Consider the following 13,633-nt stretch of genomic DNA (forward strand, 5'->3'; position numbering starts at 1 on the left):
AGACACCTTCCTGGCCAAAACATGGCCAGAATTCCCATCTTAAAAAAGAATCACTGTATAGAGGGGGAAAGGGTTTATTTCTTTTCCTGTCTGTTTGCAAGATTGTTGTAGGTGTTTTAAATAATGTACAATAAAGATGTGCGGGGGGGATCATGGGACATCTTATGTAATTCAGTACATAATTTAATTCCCCCCCAAAAAGAAAGAAGTTAAACCATATTTAATACCTACTGCATCTCTCACGCAAACATAATATAATGTCCTGAGGAACAGCAGAGCCCTTACCAAGCCTCATGAATGTTTGTGTCGCTTTCCACATTTTGGCTATCAGGTTAACAACAGTTGGGAACTGATTGTCATGTCTTTTTAACATTTTTAAATGAATTTCATGCATTACCAGAGAAAGGTATTGGTATGTGTGTGTATAGTACAGTTACCAGGGCCAAAACTCATTTCTGTCCTCCTTTCTTTTTAAGTTTTTTGGTTTTTTTTTTTAACCAAAACTGCCCTTAATCTATGATTTATGATTGATGCCAATAGTGGAAAGCAAAGAACACTGACCAATGAAATTATTAAAAACGTTGTCTTTATTTTACTATCAAGGAGGACGTTAACGTAACAAAAACAATGTAACAAATGAATGCAAATGTTACTAATAATATACACAAAATTGTTTGACTTCAAAGTTTGCTTAAGAAGGCAAACTGCTGATGGAGGTGTTTTACCAGAGCACAGCATTTTATCCTAGCCGATCTACAAGAGCTTGTAAATTGACTATTTTTGGTGTGAGACACTGGCCACTCAATCAATCAAAATGGCCACTATAATTCTTCTTTTTCTTTTGGCTAAGTCCCATCGGGGGGTCGCCACAGTGGATCATCTGTGTCCATCTGGTTCTGTTTTCTGCGTCTTCCTTCTTGACTCCTGCCACCTGCATGTTGTCTCTCACTGCATCAATAAACCTCCTCTTCCTCGATCGTCTCCTACCTGGCAGTTCTATCTTCAGCATCCTTCTCCCAATGTACCCCTTATCACTCCTTTTCACATGTCCAAACTATCTCAACCTCGCCTCCTTCTAATCTGGGCTAATGTAGTCATTTCTGATCATGTCCTTCCTTGTCACTCCTACGTAGCATCCTCAATTCTGCCATTTGAATACAATACACTCCACAATGTTTCAAATGACGTGGCTTTCCACTTGTTTTACCTTTTTGCCATATAAAAGTTTCAGAGATTTTGTGTTGCGGTCGGAAATCTCCTGAAGAAGATCTAAACACCATCCAGTGTGACAGGCTTTATAACAAATGTCATGAAACCAAGATTTTTGTTACGAGCAATTTATTTTTGTACTTAAATTAAAGGTTTTTATGCAAGTATCACTGAAACCGGTACTATTGCAAATTCAAAGCTTTTATTCTCTCCTTAAAGGAGCCGTCTTCTGTCCTGTCTGACTCTCTTATGTTTTATGACTGTGCTTTCACTGTAGGCCTGAATTTATTTGGAATATTTGCTCTTATAATCATGGTGTGTGTGCGTGCGTGCGTGCGTGTGTGTGTGTATATTTATTTTTTATTATTATTATTTTTACCAAAAACGGGTAACACAAAGATATTTTGGAATGCCACCGGCATTTGTACTGGTAGGACTCTGGAGACGAGATATAGCGTTTCATTTGCCAGATTGTCAGATTCTAACAGCACTTCCTCATGGCCACATCCATTTCTGAGTATATCGATATCATGCCAGGTTATCAGTGTTATCAGTGTTATCAGTGCAGCTGAAGTGCAGGCTTGAAATGATCTCGATCTGAACTAAAAGCGTAACTGATCATATTCACCTGGCAGCCATTTTGCGCTTACGTTATATGTACAGAACCAACGTTATACACTGGAGAACTGGCTGCCATGAATCCCAGCATGCCTATCCTGGGGGGAACATTAAGCAAAAATGTCAGATCTATAAGCTCACAATTAACGCACACATTGTGATTTGTGAGCTCGTAGATCTGCTATTTTTGGCGAAGACATTTTGTGCAGACGGTTAAAAAGAGGTCCAAGAACAGTTGTAACTCAGGTCCAGTTTACTAAGACTAGAGGGTTTAAGTGTTATGTCTGATCTATATACAGTATACTTGGTTGTACGGCGATGTCAAATTGCCGTGAGCTTGTAGATCTGCTATTTTCAAAGGAAAACAATTCACACATCATTTGCAGAATGTTCCTGTGCATTTGTGTAGGTCTTGTTCACACAGGTGTCCATGTATAAAAGCATGTTTCTGGTTTTATCAAATAGATGTACAAATGAGAAGCACAGTCAAGGGGGTCCAATCATTAATGTCCTGTATTTTTCTATTGTAAAAACTAAACTAAAAACTAAAAACAAATATTTTATCTCATCTCAGAATTTCTTGTATATGTGTGAAAAGATGGATATGATATAGAATAATATATGAAATGCCGAATCATAGTTGCCCAAACATTCAGTGTTGTTTGCAGAAGACAACTGCGAACTGTGATGACTTCTGTGGCTGGATTTACACAGGTTTCTAACCTGATTTGCTGTACATTTACTGTGTCATAATCAGTTGTGTTAATCCAGCTTGAATGAATACAGTTTGGTGCACTGTGCACAGCTCCTTGGTTGGACCATTCTTGTGTTGCAATGGGCGAAATATTATCAAGCAAAAAATACAGATTGTCTATGTGCCACAAAACTGTAATAAGAAACAAATAAAATTTGCAAACCTAAAAAGAAAAGTGTCCTTGTCTTGAAACTATCATAACCCATTTTGACCTGAGATCAGATTCTAAAAATGTCTTCTACATCATGACAGTTTTCTGAAAAAGCTGTTTCTATGTCAGTCGTTCTTCGATTTTTCAAAAATAGCAGACCTACAAGCTCGTAGCGCGCCACCGAGTGGCGCACTATGAGCTTGTAGATCTGCTATTTTTCAATAGCTAAAGCATAACATAATGCTAACACCAAAAGGGGTTCCCGGCTCCCGCACAAAATTGTTAAATAGTGTGTGATAATCTTCAGCACAACAGATACAGGGAAGCTGTCAAAACGGATTTGTTACCTTTATGATTTTAAACTTTGGGAAGAAAAAAGGGGGACTGGTTGTCAGTGATATTGGAACATAATCAATAGCTTTAAATGTCTCATAATGTACAGATTACAACTTGTTTTACATTTTGGACAACAATTCACTTGAATAATTTATTTCGGTCTTAAAACATGTATATTACAGCAAACTATACAGAAAATGTTTGGACTGAAAAGGTGTATATAGGCTGAAGCCGTAACTTATAGTGCCTATACCCTTTTTAACTTATATTACACTAAAGTAATAACAAAACGAACAACAAAACTTTGATACAACAGGCAAACAAAGGAAGACATTTGGTAGAATCATATGGTGGAGATAAAGATAATGCATTATAAGAGGTTTATAATAATGTTTTATATTTTTCAACTGTATTATTTTTAAACATTTTCTTAAATGTATAGATTGAATTGCAACTTTTGTGGTCATTATCACAACTATTCCATATTTCTGCTGCCATTACAGATGGACATCTTTTTTTGTAATGTTGGTTCCACTGAAAAATCGGCCATTCATTTATTTTAAGCCTAGAATCAAGCCATCCAGGATCCTGGTGATTCATGACCAAAACCTTTGATTCTATGTGAAGAAAAAGAAAATCGCTAAACAAAGGGTATTAGAGCACTAGAGCAGTGCCCGTGGGGCAAGGCCTACTTGGAACGATGCAAGTTGGAAATGGATGCCCCACCGAGTTATTATGTCTGTGTCCCGTTTGTGCCCATATTTGAAGTTCTATATTAGGCATGCCCAAATGTGGAGTCTATGCAGATGTCAGAACATCATTGTGATGTCATAACAGCAGCTCTATATATGAAGATCTAGGGGTGATCAGGTGTGATCAAAAGGCTAATTTGGGCCCTGCATGTCCAGAGCCTCTAGAGCGGTGCCTGTTGGGCACTGGCCTACTTGGAACGATGCAAGTTGGAAATGCATGCCCCACACGTCTGTGTCCCTTTTATGGTCATATATGGAGTTCTTTGTCAGGCATGCCCAAATGTGGAGTGTATGCAGATGTCAGAATGATGTCACATTCTGACATCATTCTGACATGAGCTGGCCCGTTCTGACAGTCAGAACGGGCCAGCTCCATATATGGACCCTGGGCAGGCCTTTTTGGGGGCGGTTGCACATTTCACCAGGATTCTGAATCGCTTCTAGGCTTAAAATAATTTATATAAATATTTTTGTAAATCTCTATGGGAGAAATTACTAATTGGAGATTTCTCAGTGGAACCAGAAAGCCACCCCCACTGCTATGCCCTATAGGGGCCAGACAATTAACCCAAAATATATCGAAACCAACATTTTTAATCAATAACTGACATATAGCTCATATGGTTAGTTGAATAATCGAGAGGTGCAGGTTTTTGTTTCCATGATCGTTTTCAAATGTATTATAACGAATGACACGATTATTCTAATATATTTTTAGTTTTAAGTCGTGTATTATACATTGTTGTACTATATGGTCGTGTGCAAAAATCTACAAGCTCAGCGCATTGTGAGCTTGTAGATCAGCTATTTTCACTATAAATGTATTGTATTTTTTTTTACAATTGTTCATTCAGCATAATTGAGGCAAACGTTTGACATAATGGTGATATTTATTTGAAGTCATAGCGCCCAGCCCTAAAATATACAACTCTTATCCAACTGTGAATAAGAAAGAGGAAAGCACCAGGGGGTGGGGCCGGGGGACATGCCGTCATGGTAGCCAGTCTCTCTCCTCCTCATCCAGCCTCTTCTCCTGGGTCTCCTTGTCTCGGAGGGTGGTGAGGAGAAGCTCCACGATGCTGACGACAGGCTCCCTCCTGCTGTGCCTCTTCCCAAAGCGGCCGATCGGTCGGACCCCACGCCCCACATACCATAACGGGTCTATATTTGGACCTGCGGACCAGTATGCACAAGTGAGATCATCAGTGTTATAATTGCATATTTTGACAAGTATATATGTTTTTTTAATATTCAATTAACTCTAGAGTTCAATTAACACTGAATTTGGTGTGTGTGTGTGTGTGTGTGTGTGTGTGTGTGTGTGTGTGTGTGTGTGTGTGTGTGTGTGTGTGTGTGTGTGTGTGTGTGCTGTATTATGTATCTATACAGTAAACAGTTGCATCACACTTTCTAATGTGTCTATTTGAAGGGATCATTTGAACCTCAAAGTGTTCTTTCGATTGAGATACCCTATGTACTGTATTTATCTTAAATTATTTCTCAAGTCTCCTCGTTAGAAAGAGAACCAAAACATTCTTGATCACAAAGACCCCCTTTTCCACCGGTTGGTTCCCAATGGGAACCGGTTCAGTTCTTTTTGGTTTTTAGTCCATGAGCCAGAGCTGCAAAATTGGTGGGGAAAAACTAGACCTATATTAAATTGTTTATAGGATCAATACAAGTAAATTAATACAAGCCTTCCACAGTAGTAGCTTTTTCATGTTTTCGATTATTTTGCATATTTTCCTACATAATGCCTCATTTGCATATTTCAAAATGTAAAATTTGTAATACAATAAATCATTGTCTTCGTGTAAGTACTCAATTGGGGAAGTTTCATGGTGATAGCAATCTAATATAGGTATGGTTTTGCTCAATTCATAATTAACGTTCCAATTTTGGAGGTCTGGCTCATGCACCAAAAAGAACTGAACCGGTTCCCATTGGGAACCAACCGGTGGAAAAGGGGCCAAAGTGAGAAATCTCGTTTCAATATGTGGATGCATATTCTGGCTCATAGCCCACCCATATGGCATTAAGCAGTAAATATAATTCTGCTGTAAAGCTCTGTGGTATATGGGAATGCATCACATGAATTATGTTTTTAAGAGGGATTGTATGCTTTGAGAACCTGTACATTTGTTTGTAGATTATGTATTTTATTAGTTAAAGGAGTGGTCTGTATTAAAAGTATCTCTACTACTTTATTAGCCCTAATATGAACCAGTACATGTGTCCAAATCTTGTACACTGGATTTGTCATCTCTGACATAGTAGCCTAGATGATACAAATGTCAAGAAAACTAAAATAAATCTGTGTCCGAATCCAGAGCTTAATGTTGCAGATACGATAGATGTCTATCACTAGTTATAATATAATTATGAAGGACATCTAAACATCTGTATATTATTTTTCAGCTATTCAAATATGGAGAGAATTCCAATTTCATCACCATTTATAGCAACGGAAATGGAATTTGTTTCTTTATTTAACTTAGTTTTTCGGAATTCAATAAGCATAATGTAATGTAAAGAAGTCATTAGTTGAAGAAAGAGAGCATTTCTTTTGTAATTAGTTAAAGCTGCATGAGGCATATTATCTCAAAAGTGTGATTCCCAAACTGATAATTATTTCTGAACTAATAGCCTCCAACTCTTTTTTTTATCCATCCTATAGAAAGCATTGACAATATGTTACTCACAGTCCAATCGATCATCAAAGATCTTAGCCAGGTATAACCTCAAAATAAGCCACTTAATAATAATGCAGGTTTATAAAACTGAAGAAAGTCTTACTTCTGTTGTCGACGTTGTGGACGATGTGGAAGTTGTGCTCCACCGTGGTGCTCTGAGCGGAGCAGGCTGAGGAGAGGAGCTGCAGAACAGCCAGCAGCACGCACATCTCATCTCTGAGTGCTCTTCCAGCGAGCATCGCACTGACTCAATGCACTGGCTGACTGCCGAATACAAACGCTGCTAGAGTGAAGCAAGCATGCAGTAATGACACAGGTTTAGACTCAGTGGCTCTCAACCTTTTTGATGTCAAGCACCCATGAGGGCCCCCAAACGCTCAGAGTGACTATAGTATAGTAACTCTGAGACCTGTAAGGGTCCAATACAATCCCCCCAAGGACCCCTGTCTGGACCCCACTTTGAGAACCACTAGATGATTTATTCCAAATAAAGGAATACTTCTAGAAACGATTTGCCCACATTAAGATGAAATAGCAATTCAATTGATAAAACTTGTAGCCTATTTCTGCTTACAATTCAAGACAAGTATAGTGTCTGTAAAACCAAAGAAGCAAACATTATCTACTTACTTACAGCTAACTTTGGCCACACGCTGGGGTTAGTTGGCGGAGGGCTGGTGGAGCAGCAGGTGGCTATATATTCCTGATGGTCGCTGTGACTGGTGGGGTCGTTTGGTGATGAGTCAGGAACGTCAGTCACATAATTATGTGGATCCAAGAATGGGCTGGACGCCCCAGCCCCCATCCTGCCGAGGGTGGGTGGGTGGGGGCTTATAGATTTCTTATATAAGTAAGCTAAAATTATAAATAACTCAATATAATATTTAAAAAATACAAATTACTTAAACATACAAGTCGATCTACAAGCTCTAGGGCATAACTAAACCCTTAACTCCTGCCTTTTGCATGGTTTCCTCTGCCATCGGTGTGTGCATGGGTGAATGTGAAGTACATTGTAATGTAAAGCACATTGGAAGATGATATAAATGCAGTCCATTTATCATAACTGAGTTATGTATTAATAATCTCAATCTGTAAAGTAACTAGTAACTAAAGCTACCAAATAATTATAGAGGTAAAAAGTAGGCTACAATATTTGCCTCTGAGATGTACGGGCTCCATTTTCGTCACCGCTAAACCCCTTATCCCTACATTTCTTTGCCTTTTTTTTTTTACTATTTCAAAAAACATTTTTGAATAGTTCAGCTAGACTCTACATTGACACGTTGTGAGCTTCTAGAATGGCCATTTTAACTATTCTAAAATGTTTTGCAAAATAGTAAAAAAAAAGGCAAAGAAGTTTAGGGATAAGGGGTTTAGCGATCACGAAAATGGAGCCCGTAGTGTAGTAATAGTACAAAGTATATCAAAGAAATGGAAACACTACACTCAAGTAAAAGAACATGAAAATTGTACTGAAGTAGGCCTACGGTGCTTTAGTAAATGTACTTAGTTACTTTGCAATACTGCCCCCTCCTCCTCGCTGACCACATTTCCTGTTGAGAATAGACCTATAGGCCCTTCCGCTCTTTAATGGGGATTTGGTTTGGGTGTTTTCCTGTTGTCTGGCACGGCGCAGGGCAGTCCATCAGAGACTCAGTGACATGTGCACAACATTAAATTAGTTAACTTGGGGGGCATCCCACCCCCCACGTCAAGTAGAAGTGTCAGACGGTGACCTGGAAATGTGGTGGGTGGTTTGGGATGAGGCCCTGCACTGCAATCACCATGATCACAGCAAGTGTCTTAAAGATACATTTTTAACAGGTCTTTTTTTTACAATTTACAATTTAGGCATTTAGCAGATGCTCTTAATCCAGAGCGATTTACATTAAGCAAGAACAAAAAGCATGGGAATACATCACATATGTAAAATGCATTTATCGCGAAACATGCGTAAGCTAAGAACGTAACTAGAACATATCTATATAATGACACTATACATATAAACTATAACTAGACCATATCTATATAATGACACTATACATATAAACTATACATATATGCTATACTATGCTGTACATATATACTATGAAGTGCTATGACTACATACAATGCACTTATTGTGCTGTCTACATGACATGCTATAAGTCTGTTTCAAATTCTATATAAGTCTAAGAAGTGCTGTCTAAGGGGGTAGGGTAAGTGCTATGGGCCATGATGGAGTCTGAAAAGGTGGGTTTTCAGACTACGGCGGAAGATCGGGAGTGATGCTGCAGTTCTGATTAGCTCTTGATTGTTCTCAAATACATTTCGTTTTCTCTTTGAACATCAATAAAATAAACTGATGATGTGCCAGTCCCCATATAAGTAGTCAATGTAGTTTAAAGTCTAATTAAAATGTCTTCCATTAATCAATTGCATAAATCATTATGCAAATAGGTCCTGTGTAGTGGGTGGATAATTTCAACAGGTGGCGGGTAGGCCTATATGCCAGCTGGTTTATGGTAGATATACTGAGTGAAAACCCAACTTTAAAGTTCAAACACAGTAACCTTCTTGTTACAGGGTTTCAAGTATAGGTATAGTGCTATATCACAGGCTGCCTGTCATATGAGAGATCTGGGCTCAAATCCCCATCTGTATGCTTATCTTTGTTGTATAGGTTAAGAGTTTATAAACACCTTAACACCTCTTAAATTAAAACTACACTTGAAATATAAAAAGTTAATGTGTCAAATCAATTTTGTCTATATCTCTCTCTATTTTGTTATCATGATAAGCCAGACATGATGTTTTCGCCCCTGCCCGTCCGTATGTGTGTGTCCGTGTGTGTGTCTGTGTGACATTGCAAGCAATACTCCCAGGTAACCAAGGAAAAACAACTGCCCCATATTCTTTACCTCGGCCTGCTATACATTTATGTTTCTGAGTAAAACGTTTGGGAATCACTGTAGAGTGTAGACCAGACCAGTCTGACAGCTTGGACACAATGGTCCATATGAAGCATTGGTGAGACCCCAGCTTCAGTAGCTGACGACATTACATTAGGGTTCGCAGTGATTAATTTGGCATTTGTGATTTACACAACTAGTTGTTGACTCCTACTTAAGAAATGTAAACTGAAACGTCTCTGTATGTTTCACATTTGCAATTATTTGTAATCTTCTATGTCTATGATTACATTATCTGGTGGGAGCATACACTGTCTTTTTTCCTGGCTAATACTCAAGTGTAATTTGTGTTTTTGTACACACACTTGTTGCAATTTTATGCACATGTGTCTATTTGCCTGAACGTGTCTATTTGCCTGAACGTGTGTGTGTGTGTGTGTGTGTGTGTGTGTGTGTGTGTGTGTGTGTGTGTGTGTGTGTGTGTGTGTGTGTGTGTGTGTGTGTGTGTGTGTGTGTGTGTGTGTGTGTGTGTGTGTGTGTGTGTGTGTGTGCGCGCGCGTGCGTGCGTGCGTGCGTGCGTGCAACAAGTTGCTACAAGTTTCTTCTTCTGCAGATGGATGCGTAACATTTCTGACAGGCTGACATGTGCTTGTCAGCTGTTATGAGTAGATCATCATATATACGTTAAAATCTCATTATGCTCATTTGATTGAGAATACCTTGATGAGATTTTTCTTTTTTTGCTGCTCTGTTGCATCATAATTCTCCCTGGGTAAGATCATTATACTTCCTTCACTTAGGTAATGGGGTCCAGAGTCAGACACTGGAGTGTTTTTTTGACCGGTGTGACGTATCCCCCAGGGATCTATACTAGGCCCTCTACTTTTTTCCTTTATAGCCTCTATAGTATAACAAAAATCTCTTCGCTGAAAATAGCTGATTTATAAGCTCAGAAGGCGTTGCAATGCGACATGTTGTGTGTTTGGTGATCACCATCTTGTCTGGACTTGGGTTTCATTTCTTTCTACTATTAACCTATAGGAGCTACAATAAATCATAAAATGCCACACACGCATCCACATACTTCGTACTAGGATTAGGATCACTACAGTGAGTCAATGGTGCTGCTATGATGCCTGAATTTCAAAGGATCAATAAAGGGGCGCTATAGCCCCTTCAACGTCTGGCTTTTGTAAATTATGTAAATCGGCAGCCAAGTCTATGGACTTTTTAAATGTTTGTTTAGAGTACTAAACATGACGTTATGTGGCAGCCAAGACTATGGACTTTTTAAATGTTTGTTTAGAGTACTAAACATGACGTTATGTGGCAGCCAAGACTATGGACTTTTTTAATGTTCATTTAGAGTACTAAATCTGACGTCATGTGGCAGCCAAGTCTATGGACTTTTAGTTTGTTTAGAGTATGATGTTTGTTTAAAGGAGTGATGCGCCCCTCACTTCACACAAGTGTGATTTTTAAGGGGTGCTAGCCCTTCTATAAACAGCTGATTTTTGAGTGGTGTAAACCACTCCTACAACTGGCTTTGTTAGTCTGTCTGTCTGTCTGTCTGTCTGTCTGTGCAAAAAAAATGAGCATGGTTGATGCTGATTGGTTGATGCTGATTTCATTACGTCAGACATTACGTCAGAACACAGCTGATCAGGCTATATAATACCTTACACCACTCAGTTCACACGGGTGTGATTTTTTTTAATCTAACTGGTATGAGCTGTATTCCTGCTATGACGTTCTTTATGATGAAAGTCCACAAAGGGTGTCCTTCTAGTTTCAGTCATGACCTGTCTAATGGAGGCTGCCTTTGTAACTCAGCAAGCTAATGCAATGCGTACAATATGTTCTGGGTACTTGCCTTGAGGCCAGTGTTGTATGTCCACCATCCTCACTGTCCTATCGCAAGAACCAAAGAATCAAATATTAACTATAACTGCACTCTGTCGAGTGCCAACTACCGATTTACTATTACCCCCCAAAATTGTGAAGGCAAGTCCTTGGTACCTCAATCCTAGATTATTCAGCTCCGTATTTAATTACTTGCTGGTCCTTCTCTTGTTCCTGTACTGTTGATAATGAAAGCTCTTCGTCGCTCTTCTTTCCCTTTTATTCAGCTCTCTCTTGGTCAATCGAGATTTATAATTCTGGATTCAAATTACTGTCTCCCCCTAGTATGACCTTTGTCCAAATTCTCTTGGACTCTTGTATGTATGTATACATGTATGTAACTTGAAAGTATACTGTGGTCGGCTGGACCGAAAGTAGGCGTGGTTATAATTGGCTATTGATGGTGACGTAATTAAGATATGTTTCAATTTTGGGTGGGTAAAAGGTAATGTATGTATGTATACATGTACGTATGTAATCTGAAACCTTAATTGTAATCCTTAATGTAATCTTAATTACGTCACCATCAACAGCCGATTATAACCACGCCTACCATACATACATACCACTTCTGGTCCAGCTGCAGACCAACAATACTCTGTTTGCGCAAGTAATTAATGTTAAACTGCCATTCATATTCTATTAAATTACCATAAATAGTAGAGAGGGCAGATCTACTTGACAGCCCCGAGTGAATAGGTCCCCCGGCCCAGGCCCTCACCTTGCAGGAAAAACAAAACTCTCTTGGCAATAGCAGGTTATCAGGCCTAGAGCCACCTGGAGAAGAACCACAGAACAGGAGATGAATAAGGGTATAAGGCACAAGGGCTGTCATGGTAACAACTGGAGTGGAGGGCACAAGACCGAAGGGGATGGAGGAATTTCATCCATGCATGCCTCAAGGCCTAGTAAGTAAGTAAGTAATAGCAGGTTGTCACCATCTTTTACCCGCGCTTGCAAGGTTCAAGGTTTATGTCATATTCAATTAAACTAACTGAACTTTCAGTTCAGCACAGATGGTAAGAGTAAATGGTAAATGGTGCATTTATATAGCACCTTTATCCAAGGCGCTTTACATAGATTGTGCATTACATTCACCCATTCACACACACATTCATACACCGATTGTGGCGGAAGCCATGCAAGGTACCAACCAGCACATCGGGAGCAATTTGGGGTTCAGTGTCTTGCCCAAGGACACTTCGACATGTAGACAGGAGGAGCCGGGATTCGAACCGCCGACCCATGGATCATTGGACGACCTGCTCTACCTCTTGAGCCACAGTCGCCCCATCACCATCTTTTACCCACGCTTGCAAGGTTCAAGGTTTAAGGTACATGTCATATTCAAGTTAAACTAACTCCACTTTCAGTTCAGCACAGATGGTAAGAGTAAATATCTGCACCATGCATGCATACGGCACATGCACGCACGTGCGCACATGCACACACGCACGCACGCACGCACGGGATGGGCTGGACACCTTCACCCATTGATTGAGAAAATCTTTGGCTGCAGCATGATTAATAGTTTGACCTGACTAAAGCCTTTGGCTCTAAGTTATCCCCCTTATTTGCCATGGTGTTTTTTTGTTAATGAGTTGCCTCATAAATTTAAGCCTACAGAGGGAGTGGGCAGAGGCCTGCATTGATCTTCTTTGTCTTTAAAGAGCTTCTCTGCTAAACGCCTGTTAAATGGTCGGTTAGTCATGGGTGTTTTCTGGTGGCGTGGGCACCCATTCAGCACAATTTTATTTAGAATGTGTTTAGATTTGAGAGTTGTGGCTACTAATCCACATCCACTGTACTATAATCTGTATTTTGACAATACAAAATATACTGGTATGTGCTTACAATAGCACACGTTTTACTGACAATTATGCAGCCAGATATTTTTTATTTGTAAGGGGTGCTAGCCCCTTCTATAAACAGCTTTTGTCCCCGCCCGTCTCAATATTTGCCATTGACAATGAACGGAGAAATGACGTCAGAATTCTGCGTCATGTAAACGAGCAAATCAGCCAACCGTCGGTCACAGGCAGCCGCATTCTGATTGGCCAGTATAAGAGCTGATAATTCCGCTAAATATGACGTAAATTAAACATAAAAACATTAAACAAGGGAAAACTTACGTCATATGTAAACGAGCAAATCGACTAACCATTCACATGTTGGTGGGAGCGCTTTGCCAATAAGGGACCACCTTATGTACCAATGTCAAATGTCCGCTAAGAGCGCCCCTTATTTCACATAGGTGTGATGACCTTTTACCCACAAGGACCCTGTGGCCTAATGGATAAGGCATCAGCCTCCGAAGCTGGGGA

Source organism: Electrona antarctica, assembly GCF_951216825.1.
Source record: "Electrona antarctica genome assembly, chromosome: 20".
Lineage (NCBI taxonomy): Eukaryota > Metazoa > Chordata > Actinopteri > Myctophiformes > Myctophidae > Electrona > Electrona antarctica.